Source organism: Lutra lutra, chromosome 6, assembly GCF_902655055.1.
Source record: "Lutra lutra chromosome 6, mLutLut1.2, whole genome shotgun sequence".
Classification (NCBI taxonomy): Eukaryota; Metazoa; Chordata; class Mammalia; order Carnivora; family Mustelidae; genus Lutra; species Lutra lutra.
The window spans coordinates 17,471,771-17,489,070 of record NC_062283.1 but is presented as its reverse complement, the minus strand read 5'-3'; positions in this window follow the sequence as shown (position 1 = coordinate 17,489,070).

Here is a 17,300-nt window from a genome sequence, read left to right as displayed (position 1 = left end):
GAGTGTTAGAGAGGGTGAAAAAGAAGTTCTCAGAAAGAGAAAATGGGAGAGAATTCTATGGCTGGAACCTCTAAGCATTTAACAAAATAGGAAGGGGAAGGAAAACATGACGTGACCTAAATGAAACGGTTTCACTTAATGAATTTGGACAAGCCATAGTTCCTCAAAGCATTCCATTAACCGTGTTTTGTCCCTTCGCTTATGTAAAAATATCATATTATATAAGCGCCTGTGTTTGGACATGTAGGTAATTAAAATAGAGGTTTAATGTCCATTTGGCTTTACAAAGTTATGACATTTCCTATACAAAGTCAGGGGCTTATTTCCTCCCTAATTCATTTGATAACTTGCATTGATGGTCATGTGAGTTGTGTGTTTGAAGATATTATTTGTTTAGCCTAGGGGTAATGTAAATTCTGAAATTTAAAAGCTACAACTCTAACGATCTGAATAATAACACTCTCTATTTATACGTGGCCAAGTTAATGCCCTTTATATTTTGTTTTCTCTATACTTTGGACTAGAGCATTAAGCAAAAAATCCAAGGACGAGACCTCCAGTGAACAATTTTATGTATACAATGTCTGCTACCAGCGCCCTCCGTGTTTCTTCCCCCTGTGTACGACTGAATCCATCCTGTAAAGCCAACACTGGAAAGTAGTTTTCTATTTTACATTTTCTTAATTCTAATTAAACAAATCTTAATCTTGACTTTAATGGTTGCAATTATGATACTTCATTATGTTAAATGTTAGTTGCAACATAAGAATAAATTGTATAAACAGTTTAGTTGCAATTGCATGGTGTCTAACTGTACATTACTCATTAACAAGATGTGGGTAGCAGCAATTAGAACATTTCCTCCTAATGTCCCCATTTATTGAGTCACAGCAGCAAGCCCCCTTTTCACAACACACACTGATTGACGATAGCGGCTTTTGTACTCATGGAAAACAGGCACTATAACCCGCTGTGTGTCTCCAACTCAGATCGATGAAAGTACACATTAGCTCTTAGCCTCACAGACCGGAGTTCTTGAAGGTCAAAATAGCCATCAGCATCACTGTAGGGTATAAAAATCATTTCACAAACTGTGAACAAAAACAACACAACTTGCTTTGCAGTTTGATTATTGTTTATAGATACAGCAAGCCAGAATTAAAGCATAGCCTTGGGGCAGCATAATTATTTACAGCTGAAGACTCATATCATTATTAGCGTTCTCCTAATTGCTTGAAGTTATATCAATGTTAGTTGATTTAACACATTTTTTATAACATGCATGGAAATTGTTTCCTCTGCATATGGAGTGTCAGTTTAACTGGTAGATGGTTTCTTAATTTATCAAGGGTTTTTTTTTTTTTCTTCTTCATCTTCTAATTGTTCATTTTTCTTTGAGGGAAGATTTCCCTTTAGCCGTAACAGGGAAATAAGTTGAAGCTGAGCTTCAATTTATCTACTGTATCTTAATGCTAGCAATACTACAATGGTTTTGTTTCATTTTCATTAAAAATTGAATCCATAAAGCCACAGCAACATCTTCAATTAGAAAATGACTCAAACTTTCCTCCCAGTGGTTTGTACTCATCCTTTTTTTTGTTCTCCCCCCCCCGCCCCGGGTACCTAATCTGAAATTTGGTTCAACGTTAAGAGTAAAGCCATGTAGCTAATAGAAGCCTTTAATAATATTGAAATCATGAAGTTTTTCGTACACTGTAAAATCTCGAAATCTAGATCAGTCAGATTTTTACAATATGCAGAAGGAAAATAAAACTAACTGTGGAGCTACAATATAGATCGAGCCCACAGTGATATTAGAAGGAGAAGAAGAAAAGAGAAACATTCAGCAATATGGTTGTGGGTGGAGTCTGGAATTCATAGAGATTAAAATGAAGTTCCGTCCTTTTTTTATGGTATTCTTTACCTGGATATGACCATTCTCTTTCATTATTGTAGTATATTTTCTACCTATAGGTGGCGACACTTGTACTGTTTCTTTTTGAAGTGTCCCTTGATTGTGCCTAGGAATTAACCGACTATTACAAGCTACAGACCACAGTGTCAAAGGCTCTCAAGACTAGGAAAGATCTTAGAACCAAATGGTCAATTCCTGCCACGTCATACAGCTGAGGGAACTCAGACCCCCAGAGATTAAACTAAATACCCAAGATCACATAACTGTTTAATGATAGAGCTGGGAAGATAAGAAAGAAACTAGATCAGAAATAATAAACTGGGACAAAGTGTAAATATAAAATAATAAATACTTAAGAGCGACACCTGCCCAATATCATATTAGAACCCTATTTCCAGGGGCGCCTGGGTGGCTCAGTGGGTTAAGCCGCTGCCTTCGGCTCAGGTCATGATCCCAGGTCCTGGGTTCGAGCCCCACATCGGGCTTTCTGCTCGGCAGGAAGCCTGCTTCCTCCTCTCTCTCTCTGCCTGCCTCTCTGCCTACTTGTGATTTCTCTCTGTCAAATAAATAAATTTAAAAAAAAAAAAAAAAAAAAGAACCCTATTTCCAACAACCAGAATAGTTCCATGAAGTTATATATATTTAAGCCCAAATCTCAGCATTCTTTTTTTTCTTGCTTCACAACAAATGACCCTCCAAAATATTATGATAAAAGAGCTGAGGTCTTTTATTGGAGAAAATGTAAATGTTTATGAAAATGCTTCCCAAAGGGAAATATCAATTTAATGGCTAATGTATGTTTTTACAAAATTGATCACCACTTGCAAATATGAAACTACTTGAGAATATCTGAGAAGATTGCTAATGGAGCTTATTGTGTAAAAATATGTGAAAGCAAATACCAAAGACTTTGATTCTGGGTCATGACAGTTACCCAGAGGTCTTATGAAATTTAAGCTGTGATTGTTAACCTGCTGAAAGTTACCACATTACTTAACACTTGTGATCTTATCTCAGAGACATATGGTAGAAATATTTTCAAAGATTTCTCAGGACGATTTGGTTTTATCAAAGGGAATATTATTTAACAGTTCTCTGTATTTTATAGGCCTTTAGCAAAACTCGCTGCTGCTGCCTGGAAGAAATCGAAAACTCTAAAAGGGTATTTTAGATTAATTTAATTGAGATTGTCTTTGAACAAATTATAGTTTCTGTGGCGACCCTGGTGGACTGTTTCTGTGGTCTGAAGCTGCCTGAGTCCCAGCTGTCCCCTGAACACGATGCAGTGAAAATAGGAAGGTGAGAGATGGCAAATGAGTCATAAAACCCATCATCACTGACATGTAATGGTAGAACCATCTTCCTTTCTGAGAGTTCAACAACGGTTTTCCTTCTACGAACAGAAGTGACCCTAAACAGAGAAGATAAAGTCAGGCACGGAAAAACCCATTTCACATGAATTTTAAGAAATATACCTCGATATAGAATTTTATATTTTTTTTTACATCTTTTCTTGGTTTATTTTGTCTATTTTGGGGAAGCTATAAAAACAATCAAAATTAATTAGATGGAGAAATAAAGAAAAGCACTAAGGCAAATTAAATAGCTTTTAAATCTGTACTCTCACTAGAAAACTGCATGAAAGTATTTTCTTCCCAAAGGTATGTTCATATTTTTCACACACTCGCAAACTGATTTTCTCTCTCTCTCTTTTTTTTTTCCATAGCCATCCAACTTGATCTTACTTTTTCGGTTGCCAAGTTTCATTTGTACCAGTGCTGAATCTCAAACTTTTACCTTTAGGTTTGGGGTAAAAATAACTGCTTTTTGTTTGCTATCGGCTTGTGTCTTTGCTTTACACCATTGATTCATATTAGGTAGTGAACGGTTATATTTACTGTACTGTGATATAATAAAAGAGGGAGGTGTCACTTGATTTTATCACATACGAGATTTCATTCTTCCACAAAAGGAGCGATCAAGAAAAATTTCTAACTGCATTAATAGTGTGATTGTGGTCGCCAGTGAGGAACTGGGAAATCACTCCTCTGCAGGTCCCGTCTATCACAGAGAGGTCTCATTCCACAAAACACGAGGGCACTTGAGATAGGAAGAAAAGGATTGTGCCGTCCATTGCACAGAATCAAATTCCTTAAGACTCAGAAGATAAATATGTACTTTTTCAACTGTGTTGAAACAGCAATCATCAAATCATACTTGTGATAAATTACAGTCTGGACCTCATGTTCGCGTCAGAGTTCTACTTTCCCGGCCCCTTTTGCATTTCGGTCCTTCTGTCCTATTCTCAGTGCCCGCTCTGGAAGGACTGCATGCAGCCCCAGCACAGAGGGGTTGGAGGAGGGCGAGTGCAGCAGGGTGGGAACAACGCTCAGAATCTCATAGGTTACAACATATGCTGGGCAGATAACATCTGGAGATAATGACAGGGCAGGGGTGAAGGGTAGAAAGGCCATGCCATGATGAAGGGGGGTGGGGGGTGGGGGGAGCAAGGGAAGCTGTTGCAAGAATTCTGCAGCCTGTACTATTTCCCACTGAATCATTAATTTGCAGCCTCCCCGTTTAACCTGTTTGGGGCAGAGCGGTATTGTTTCTCCAACAAGTGGATATTGTTTAACTTTTCTTTCTTTCTTTCTTTTTTGACTTGCAGGGTGGAAAAAAAAAAGGACACTGATTGCAACTCGGATGTTTGAGCAATTTGATATGTGATGACTAACACGTCTACCACTTTTAACAGTCTTTGCTTTGCTCTCCCTAACTGGAGCTGTGAGGCACTAAAGTGAGAGAGAGCTAATACAGTAAATGGGGACTGCTGTCAGTAGGAACCAGATTAGTCAATCCTTATAGCAAAAGTGAATTTCAGATGGCAGATCAAGCATGACCACTCTGATCACAGCCTAGTGTTTGTGTATACAGAGGAACAATGAAGAGGCCTGGCAATTACTGGAAATACATTCCTCAAGCTTTCAGGCGATGCCAAGCTTAAAATTGTGGTCAACTCATGTGGGAGAAGCAGATCAACTCGGAATTCATTGCGGCAATTGTAATTAAATCGCATATTTTCTCTCTCTCTCTCTCTCTATGCTAAGTGTACAGCTATTTAAACCACTGTGAACATGTCAGACCATATGACTCCAATTCTCTTAGGTAGTGTCTTTTCATTTCATTCCATGGGATGAAACCATGAAGAGGAAACAATGTCACACAAACTGTTCTGACCCATATGGTGACTTTGTGTCAACCCGTAATAGTCTTCCCAGAGATCTTATTTGTTGCTTAAACTGTTTTTGTAAACCTGAAATTGACACAAGTAAGAAAGCAAGATTCACAGACAGACAAGGAAAAGAGTTAATGTCCTTAGTAATCACTGCAAATTAAGACACGAACAGCTACATTTTCACCTAATAACTTTAAAACATTTAATGCTTGATACACGGGGTGTTGATAGTAAAATCAAACTCAAGATTCTAAGCATTATAGGTCAGTATTGTGTTGGGGTTAAAGAGAGGAAAGTAATATTTAGTAACTATCTCTTATGAACCAGTCATTATGACAGTTGGTTGGTATATGTGAAATCATTTAATTATCCCTCAAACCAATAAAATCTAGAAAATAATATAAAAAAATTTTAATGGTTATGATGCCCCATGCCCATGCCATTGTGGAAAATCAGGTATGATTTTTTAATAACAATACCAAGCACTAGGATGATCTGATCGCAAGCGGCCTGAATTCACATCTTACCAGTTTAGTAACCTTGGGCAAGTCACTTCACCATCCTGCACCAGATCCCTCAACGGGATATGAAAACAATGGTTCTGTGGGTCTCGTTGGGCCATTGTGAGGATGATATTTTTAAATGCAGATAAAGAATGTAGCCAGTGCCCACCATTCAACACACACCCAGCTATTATGTTTATTAATACTGTGTTTTGCATTTTGCAAGCATAGTTCACACTATATTATGGTTGCAACCACGTCAAAATGTGTCTTTGACAATAAATGAAGAATGGAGGAAAAGTCACATAATTAAAAATGGTCATGGTTAAAGGGTGAAATAATGATATTTTTCTCTTTTAAAAAATCTTTACATTATTATATTGTTGAAAAAAGGGAAGTAAATTATATATGCAATTCTTATTGCTAAACAATCTTTACCATATGAATTTTATTCCCTGATAGACTAATTAAAGAGGAGAAGTAGGTAGGTTTAGGAATAACAGCCTAAGAGAACACATAACATGGTAAGCACCTTAAGCAACCTCCCTGACAATGAAAAAAAGAAACTTTAACACATTCTACCCATTAGAGACTTGACCTGGTTAACAAATTCACATTTTAAAGAGCAAATATACATTTGTGGATATTTCCTATTAGTCATTCACAGGTTAGTATGAATTATTTAATCTGCTAGATCAACATCTGGCTGAAACCAAAGGTACTCAGTTGATAATATTTATAATATTTTTGATCAAGGAATTTGTAAGAGATCCCTGGGATTGAAGGGTAGTAAGCTTGTTTTTTTTTAAGTGGCGAAGTTTAGACAGCCAGAAGTTTTCCTAAGTGCTATCCTGTTTGAATGTATCATCACATACACATGTACCTCTTACCAACAGAAAAATAGAAATAAATAAATGCTAGTATTCTTATGTGCCCCTTTTCAACCGTTATCCTCTAATCAGTAATACTTTTTGATATCACATGCTCTTCATGGATTTCTCTAAAAATATATCCTCAGTTGTGCTAAGGATCTCCTTCTTGAGTATTAATGGGGGTTACAAAGACAAACAGTAACATGGTCCCTAACCCCAGGGTTAGACATATTTAGGTGTTTCAGAAATTCTGCAGATGGATCACAGTCAAGTCTAATAGCAAATTCTAATTTTTTTTCCCTGCCACATAAAATATCAAACACTCTGTAGTATCATAAAAGTGGAAGCTAATTAATCTTTTTTCCACTTGGAATTTTTCTTTCACTTTAAATTTTTCTGAATTATCAATGGCTGATATTTCTAAATTAGTTTGCCCATTTGGAGGAAAGTAAAAGATTTTTAAAAGCCATTGAGAATTCTGATTGTGGGAAGTCTCCAAAAGTAATGCTCCCGAAGGAATGAAGTATACCCTTGAGAAATAGGAGTAGATTCTTATTAACAATGACACACCAGTGGAAATTAAAAATGGAGAGGGGCACTCAGGAACCTGGCCCAAAGGAGGATGCTTATGTTTAATCTCGAGAGTGAAAGATGAAGGTCGCCTCTCCGGACCAATGTGTTTTTTGACTTAGGCATTTCCTGTCAGTACATTTGGTTCTCAAAAGTTTCCTTTTTTTTCTCGCTGTCTCTGATATACATAGAAATTTAGCTGTCTGTGGTAATAAATATCATCTCTGTCATCCACGGCTATCAATAGTCATAGAAATTTCTGTTTTCATCTCATGTGGTTGTGATGAGCTTTCATATTTAGCTCCAAGCACTCCTTTCTTTTAAGCTAGATTCAAATGCTGTAAGACAATAATAACCGTTAACTATTACTTTAACAATATCTGAGATATAGTGATTAGCCCTCTAGCTTACTAGTGATCAAAAATTGCAACAACCAAGACAATGCTTTTCATCTTCATTCAATATCCCAGCTTCACCAAATTTACACATAATGTCACCCGAGCTCCATCTTTCCAGCCACAAAACTGCAATGTTTGGGGCTCACCACTGTCTCTTATATTGACAGCCATAGATGACATGTACGAATTTTTCTTAATTCTCAGCACTTTTATACTGATCTCTTCTTCGTTGTTTCTTTACTTTGTAGCTAATTGGCACTCATCCCTCGAGGATCCGAGGATCGGCTGAATTACAACCTCGCACCGTCTCCGGGTGTCTCTTCTGGGTCTGCTTACCGCCCCTGGGGCGCCCCTCTGGATGTGGAGCCCACTGCTGCCTTGGGTATCAGTATATCCCAACCACGTTAAGGGAACAGGATCTCGTTTCATCTGTTCTCCTATGTCTAGCACACTAACTGCTTCTCAGTCAATGTGGATTTTTCATTAAGTGGCTGAATGAGTGAATGAAAGGGAAAAAACCCATCATCCCTGCTCTTGGAGAACGTGAACATACGAACTAGATCTCAAGCATCCTGGAACATCACTGCGGCGGCAGCTTTCAAAATAAGCAGGTTGGAGTAATTCTGGTACCCGGGGAGCATCTGCTAAGTATTTGTGGGGAAGTTTACCCAAAAACTGGATTTGGGGGTAGAGACGAGTCTCGTGTGGGTGCCAAGCTGCATGGGTCATGTGGTTTCACTTACGTAACACACTCCCTAACCCTGCGTGCATTCTCTATGTTTCTTATTACCTTTAAGTATTTAATCACATCTCCATCCCCTTCCGGTCTTCTCTCAAGCTGTACTTAGCACCTGGCATGGTCCACAGGCCCCACTTAGACCTAAGTTCTCTTGTTTCCATCACTCAAACAGCTTCTGAAGTCTTATTTCCTCCATGAAGCTTCTGACTAATTGGAAAAGAGGTAGCAATTTCCCCTGAGTCGCAGCCCCCTCCTTCTCTCTCTCCGGGACTTTCTGCCAACCGCCCGATTCCTCTGGGCCCCGACTCACCACTCTGAAGACTTGCGCTTCACACAGAGCTTTTGTCCACAAAGATTAAATTCAGAGAATACAGAGAACTTTGAACAATACCTTAAATTTTCCCGTGGACCAATAGGACCTTAAAAGCGGTTTTAAATGAAGACGAGATGCTGAACATATGCAAATTGCCAATTCCTTCTTTGGTTCAAGTTTACCTAGAGTTCAGGGGTTCCATAATAGAAATGGTTTGTTTTTGTTTTTTGTGTTTTTTTTTTAAGATTTTGTTTATTTATTAGAGAGACAGAGATCACAAGTAGGCAGAGAGGCAGGCAGAGAGAGAGAGAGAAAAGGAAGCAGATTCCCCACTGAGCAGAGAGCCCAGTGCTGGGCTTGATCCCAGAACCCTGAGATCATGACCTGAGCTGAAGGTAGAGGCTTTAACCCACTGAGCCACCCAGGCACCCCAATAGAAACAGCTTTTAAAATACTTTCAATGTTCTCATCTGATATTACTTAGATAAAACACAATCGATAACTGATGCTCTTCTTAGTGACGCTGTCTAATGCTGTTAATTTTTAAGAATAAGGACGTTGAGGACAATAGAGGTTGCCTTGTACTAAAATGTGAAGTTTGATTGTCTCCTGAATAGGCATTTCTTGCTCATATCTCACAAATGAGGAGACTATGACAGCTACAGATCAAAAATGTTACATTTGATTAAATGGCAAATCCCCCAAGGAAAGCCCATACCCCTCCAGCTTTTAGACTTTCAACTTGGGCACATCATTTCACCTCAAAGAAGCATATCAGGAGTAAATGTGTGCGGAAGAATTCACATAGGTCATGTAATGGCCCCTTTGTATTCTTTGATTTGTGAAGTCGGAATCCCTGAGCATCAAAACAGCCATCAAGACTCTAAAGTTGTAGGGCGTTTTATCTGTTCGAAATACAATGGGATCCACAAAAAGACTGATAGAGTTGATTTCGATGTCTTTTCAACACCTTTCCTGAGGACACGCCTTTTTTTTTTTAACAAGATGCCATTATTCTGTACATCTACAAATTCAAGCCACTGACATGCATTGATACGCTGTATGAATGCTCCTTTGATCCTTTGCAAAACCTTCTAGTAACCAGAAAGCAAAAGGAAGAATGAATGGAGGGAAGCCCTGAGGAGCAGTGTTTTATAAATCAGAATTTCCATGCAATTTATAGATGAGTTCACTGGATACTGTGGTAGAATACGAATGCGTCTCAACAAAAGTGCCATAACTTGTGATGTTTATAATATAAAATGTGCCACACAAATCATTTATCTAAATGGAACATATTGAAATCTCCTACCTATTCGGGCACATGGAGACACAGACTCCCTTTATTTAGGGGACTCCGTGATCATACGCTACATACCATTTTTGTAATTGTATTACAGTCCAATGGATGAATGTAATGAAATCTATCAATACACAGAAAATAGGTTCTACGACTTCTGGAAGAACGAAAGGCTCAAACAAACAAGAAGCAGTTAGTTACTAGCATTTGACATTATTTGGTTTAAAAATTAAATGTCTATCCTTCATTAAATGGTCACATTGAACGGGTTTTCAGCCACAGAAACTTCAAAAAAACATCTATCAGCTCTATTGAGAACTGATTCACATATCATACAAATCACCCGTTGAAAGTGTATTACTCAGTAAATTTCAGAATCCCCAGAGTCGTGCACAGCCGTGCTAACTCTCCAGTTGGCTATTTTAGAAATTTAGAAAGTTGATATCAGTATAAGTAGGAATCTTCGTGAACTCATTTAAACCATGTTAAGTTTAACTATATGTGGCAACCTTTTCACATTTGATGAAAAACATATTCTGAAGTGAGTGATAATTAGCATATCCAGTTGTACTAATAATTGCTAACATTGAAAGACCATAGATTATTGGGCAAGAACTACGTTAAGTGTTTTACAAGTATTATCTCCTATCATCAGGAAAATGCTCTGAGATAAATACTATTAGTATCCCCATTTTATAGATAAAAGAACCAAGATTTAGGGTGGTTATGATGCTTGTTCGAGGTGAGCTAGAAAGAGGGGGAAACAAAACCATTCCTGTTTATATAATCTTACCTACCAAGCCCAGCCTTCCCGCCCCACATTCTGTTGCCTCTACTGTTACAAAGTAAGAATGTCTACAAAGTACAATGATAAGCTTGCTCATCCAGTGTACTCTATAAATATCGAATACATCAGAGACAGAGAAGCACAGTGTGGTGTTATAAGTACCAACATTTGGCTTCAGAAAAATGGTTTTACCAGTTACTAGCATTGTGACTTTCAGACAAGTTCCCAAGTCTCTCTGTGCCTCACTTTCCTCATTTGTAAAATGGGATGTTAGTATTAAGAGTAAATCAATACAGTTCGGGATCAGCCCATTGTAGGTGCTCAATATATCATTTCTCTTTTACCTCGTCAACAAAAGCCTACTTTGTTCACAGAGGAAAGGATGATATGTCCAGATGAAATTGTATCATCTGGTTTTTCCAAAGAATGTGGTAACTTCTGGGAACCAATCAGGACCCACATATTTTTTTTTTTCTACTTAAAATATTATTCCTGCTGGTGGTGCCTGGGTGGCTCAGTCAGTTAAGCGTCTGCCTTTGGCTCAGGTCATGATCTCAGGGTCTTGGAATCAAGCTCCCTCTGAGCAGGGGGTCTGTATCTCCATCTCTCTTTGCCCCTCTCCCCCCGCCTCATGTGCTCTCTCTCTCTCTCACAAGTAAGTAAATAAAATCTTTAAAAAATAAAATAATAAAATAAAATAGGACACAAGCTGTAGACACAAATTAGTCTAGCAATGTTCTAAGAACAGTTGTAATGAGTAATTTTTTTTTTTAATTCAAAAGCAGTGGTTCTCACCCTTCATAAGGTTAAGGCTCCTTGAAGGATCTGATCAAAGCTGCTAGGAGTCCTTTTCAGAAAAACTCAAATATGCACACATAGGTACATTTTTGCATATACTTTGCATATACTTGCATATACTTTGCAACTTCAAGGGTTGAGCAACCCCTGAAGTTCATGGCCCCCCCATAAAAAAATCCCTGCTTCCAAGGGTTGTGATTGAAATTCACATTCCATGTCCTGGCTAACCAGTGGGAAGATCTTGGAAAAGCTTTACAGCATCTCCAAATTCAATATTCTTCCTTTCCCCTTAAAATAAAAGGATTGGAGCAAAATGGTCTCTAAAATTCCTTTTAAGTCTAATTCTGTAATTCTAACTTCTGAGTTACATAACAACTTCTGTTAACCAACCAATTTCAGTAATTTATTATTCTTCTCCGTGGGTTTCTTAATTAATATTGATCTTGCTTTAGCTAGTGCTGCCAATTCGGAAGAAAATGGAAAATTACCTTAATCTTTATAGATTTTGAATTTCTAATTTACTGCCCAATTTCATCCAAGTTTGCATAAGTGAAATTTACATATTTATGTACTCTGTCAATTATTTGGTTATTAATACATAAATCATGATCTGAGTTGCCTACAAATAGAGTACATTGCATTCTTCCTGAAAATCCTCATGACTTTGGGGGTACTGGTCATCTAGAACCCCAAACAAACATTATTGATCATCCCCATACTTGATTATTAATATACTTTGTGGATCACCGAGTTTTAAATGTAGTTATTCTGATAATAATAACACTCTCCACATTTTTCTAATCCTGTGTGTCCACAAATTCCTGTCCTGTGCATCATCTCAATTACCATGACCTGTTACCATTTACATTTTCTTTTTATTTTGAAATAAATGTAGATTTACAAAAGAGTCACCGACGTAGCACAGAGAGTCCCCATAGACCCTTCACCCAGCTCCCCCCGAATGTTAATATCTTTTGAAGAGTAGGGATTAGCCAATTATGGAATGGCCCCTAATCTATGTTTGATGTTTACTCATAAGTAGGCTAGGGGTATGGTTTTGGGGGGAAGAATGCCACAGAGTGAATTGCCCAATTCATTACAGAATTTCACTGGGCATATAATATTGAAGTGACTTATCATTGGTGATGCTGACCTTGATCACATGGCTAAATTTGTATTTGCCAGTTGTCTGCACACTACAGTTACAATTTTTCCCTTTCCTTAAGCTTCAATGGAAGCAAGTTATTAAGTACAGTCCATATTCAAAGGGAAAAGAATTAAGCTCTCACTCCTGGAGGAGTGTGTCTTCATTTGGTATTCGGAAGTTCTCCATAGATAGCCCCCTTTTAAAGCACATACTACTGTTTCCCTTTGTTTAGATGAAGACGGGACTCACACTGCTAAAACACAGTAGAGCTAGCTTGCAAAACCAACTCTTGTCATTCCAAGCCCATTCATTTTTCCATGACACCATAGCATCTCTATTTAAGTAAATGTTTGTCCTGTTTCAGTGGGAGTCCAGCAATATGCACTTAGGTTTTGTTTTGTTTTGCTTTGTTTTGCAACTAAAATACCTTCTAGTTGATATCACTCGAGTGTGGCCCAAAAAGTCAATGGGGTTTCTCAAATCTGCTTCCATGTGAATGGTATAATCTGGGAGATACTGGTTTTGTCTGAGCCACTCTATTTTCATTCTAAGCACCAGTCAGCCTCCTGTATCCTCAAACAGATCTTTTTCTACCATAGAACCATTCAATCAAAATAGAGACTTCATCTTTCTATGACACTAATAAAAGGCAGAACTAACAATTTGAGAGCTTGCCTCACATAAAAGAAAGATTTGTTGTCCTCAGACTCAGTTTGTAACCTACTAAAATAAATATCCATCAAAATGGACTTCCAGAACTCCACAGAGTGGTCTGGATTCTCTAAGCAATCCAGACAAATTTATGGATCAAGGTCGTTGCCTGCCCAGTATCAGCAACATTCTCCGCTCTGCATTGGTTGCAGACACCAGGCTTGGGAGAGCTGTCAGCTGGTAATGATTTTCAGCCACAGCAAAGGGAGGCCAAATTGTAACAGGTGACACAAAGGGGAAAGATTCTGTATCAGATTACTAATTCCCAAGAGCTAGCCCAGGTCACTGGACTTCCCACGTGTGAAGTTCAGGAATTTAGAGACATTTTAAAATTAGCATTTCTTCTGGCACAATTACTTGTCTTATCAGTCATTCAAGTAAGGTTTAATAAGCACTCCTCTGCTTGTGGTGATTCACTAAGCCGTGGGAGAGTTAATCCAGAATGACAGGGTCTCCGCCCACTGGGCACTTACATTCTAATACAAAGACAACAGACCCACACATAAATGGGAGACATTCCATCCAAACACGAAAGGGAGGTTTGTTTTATGTTGGCTGTGTTTGGGGGTTCTTGGCTTTTGTTGTCTACTTTCGAGGGGTGTGTGTGCTTGTGTGCGTGTGTGTGTGTGCGTGTGTGTGAAAGAATAAAAAGTAAATTATAAGCACTAAGATTTTAAGGAACTAGGGAAAGAAAGCGGAGTGTGATTTCAGGTTTTAATATTAAGTTTAATAAACTCTGCCTCAGGTGTTGCTGTGCCTAACAAGACGAATACGGAGGTTTGCAAAGCAGAAGCATCAAATCTCAAAATTACTATGGACCGAACCTGTATACAGCTCTTCACAATCCCCATGTCTGTATCTTCTGCCCTCCTGTTCCCTGACCCCTTGTCTGCAAATATCTTTAATATGCCTTCATGCAAGGAGGCACATTCCCTGAAGAGAGGAATCTGGGTGTGGTGTTTCTCCTGGTAAAGCTTCTCTACTTGTTGGTCCTTTTTCTCTCTTCCTTCCATCTCATGGGAGCTACTAGCATGTCAGAGACTTCTCTCTATGGGATTTTTCTCTCTCCACCTTAATTTTCTGATCTGTAAAATGGAGATAATACTTGTAAGTTGATCATGAGAGTTAAAAAAAAATAACTGTATATCTAAAAGCATTTTATAACCTGTGAAACACTCCTCACATATAAGGAAACATTAAGGGATTTTATAGTCAAGAATATACACAGTTTCTAATCAAACAGCAATCACCATTTTAGCCTCTGTTCAAGAATTATCTCAAATGTAGGCCATACATTTAATGTTCTCATGAATTAAATGACTGACTTACTGTCAGAGATTTTCAAAATCGACCACACTAAAATAAAAATTAATTATGTATTATCTGTAATAAGTAAAATAAAAGGCCCTAGATAAATCAGCCTGTTAAACTGGGAAACACATGGGTTTGTTTCCTCATTTTAAAAATTGTGGTGGAATTTTGCATAATATAAAATTTACTATTTAACCATTTTTTTAAATTTTATTTTTTATAAACATATATTTTTATCCCCAGGGGTACAGGTCTGCAAATCGCCAGGTTTACACACTTCACAGCACTCACCATAGCACATACCCTCCCCAATATCCATAAACCCACCCCCCCTCTCCCAAGCCCCTCCCCCCATCAACCCTCAGTTTGTTTTGTGAGATTAAGAGTCACTTATGGTTTGTCTCCCTCCCAATCCGATCTTGTTACATTTATTCTTCTCCTACCCCCTTAACCCCCCATGTTGCATCTCCTCTCCCTCATATCAGGGAGATCATATGATAGTTGTCTTTCTCCGATTGACTTATTTCGCTAAGCATGATACCCTCTAGTTCCATCCACGTCGTCGCAAATGGCAAGATTTCATTTCTTTTGATGGCTGCATAGTATTCCATTGTGTATATATACCACTTCTTCTTTATCCATTCGTCTGTAGATGGACATCTAGGTTCTTTCCATAGTTTGGCTATTGTAGACATTGCTGCTATAAACATTCGGGTGCACGTGCCCCTTCGGATCACTACATTTGTATCTTTAGGGTAAATACCCAGCAGTGCAATTGCAGGGTCATAGGGTAGTTCTATTTTCAACATTTTGAGGAACCTCCATGCTGTTTTCCAGAGTGGTTGCATCAGCTTGCATTCCCACCAACAGTGTAGGAGGGTTCCCCTTTCTCCGCATCCTCGCCAGGATCTGTCATTTCCTGACTTGTTAATTTTAGCCATTCTGACTGGTGTGAGGTAATATCTCATTGTGGCTTTGATTTGTATTTCCCTGATGCCAAGTGATATGGAGCACTTTTTCATGTGTCTGTTGGCCATCTGGATGTCTTCTTTGCAGAAATGTCTGTTCATGTCCTCTGCCCATTTCTTGATTGGATTATTTGTTCTTTGGGTGTTGAGTTTACTAAGTTCTTTATAGATTTTGGACACTAGCCCTTTATCTGATATGTCATTTGCAAATATCTTCTCCCATTCTGTCAGTTGTCTTTTGGTTTTGTTCACTGTTTCCTTTGCTGTGCAAAAGCTTTTGATCTTGATAAAATCCCAATAGTTCATTTTTGCCCTTGCTTCCCTTGCCTTTGGTGATGTTCCTAGGAAGATGTTGCTGCGGCTGAGGTCAAAGAGGTTGCTGCCTGTGTTCTCCTCGAGGATTTTGATGGATTCCTTTCTCACTTTGAGATCCTTCATCCATTTTGAGTCTATTTTCGTGTGTGGTGTAAGGAAATGATCCAATTTCATTTTTCTGCATGTGGCTGTCCAATTTTCCCAACACCATTTATTGAAGAGGCTGTCTTTTTCCAGTGGACATTCTTTCCTGCTTTGTCGAAGATGAGTTGACCATAGAGTTGAGGGTCTATTTCTGGGCTCTCTATTCTGTTCCATTGATCTATGTGTCTGTTTTTGTGCCAGTACCATGCTGTCTTGATGATGACAGCTTTGTAATAGAGCTTGAAGTCCGGAATTGTGATGCCACCAACTTTGGCTTTCTTTTTCAATATTCCTTTGGCTATTCGAGGTCTTTTCTGGTTCCATATAAATTTTAGGATTATTTGTTCCATTTCTTTGAAAAAAATGGATGGTACTTTGATAGGAATTGCATTAAATGTGTAGATTGCTTTAGGTAGCATAGACATTTTCACAATATTTATTCTTCCAATCCAGGAGCATGGAACAATTTTCCCATTTCTTTGTGTCTTCCTCAATTTCTTCCATGAGTACTTTATAGTTTTCTGAGTATAGATTCTTAGTCTCTTTGGTTAGGTTTATTCCTAGGTATCTTATAGTTTTGGGTGCAATTGTAAATGGGATGGACTCCTTAATTTCTCTTTCTTCTGTCTTGTTGTTGGTGTAGAGAAATGCAACTGATTTCTGTGCATTGATTTTATATCCTGACACTTTACTGAATTCCTGTACAAGTGCTAGCAGTTTTGGAGTGGAGTCTTTTGGGTTTTCCACATATAGTATCATATCATCTGTGAAGAGTGATAGTTTGACTTCTTCTTTGCCGATTTGGATGCCTTTAATTTCCTTTTGTTGTCTGATTGCTGAGGCTAGGACTTCTAGTACTATGTTGAATAGCAGTGGTGATAACGGACATCCCTGCCGTGTTCCTGACCTTAGCGGAAAAGCTTTCAGTTTTTCTCCATTGAGAATGATATTTGCGGTGGGTTTTTCATAGATGGCTTTGACAATATTGAGGTATGTGCCGTCTATCCCTACACTTTGAAGAGTTTTGATCAGGAAGGGATGCTGTACTTTGTCAAATGCTTTTTCAGCATCTATGGAGAGTATCATATGATTCTTGTTCTTTCTTTTATTAATGTGTTGTATCACATTGATTGATTTGCGGATGTTGAACCAACCTTGCAGCCCTGAAATAAATCCCACTTGGTCGTGGTGAATAATCCTTTTAATGTACTGTTGAATCCTATTGGCTAGTATTTTGGCGAGAATTTTTGCATCTGTGTTCATCAAGGATATTG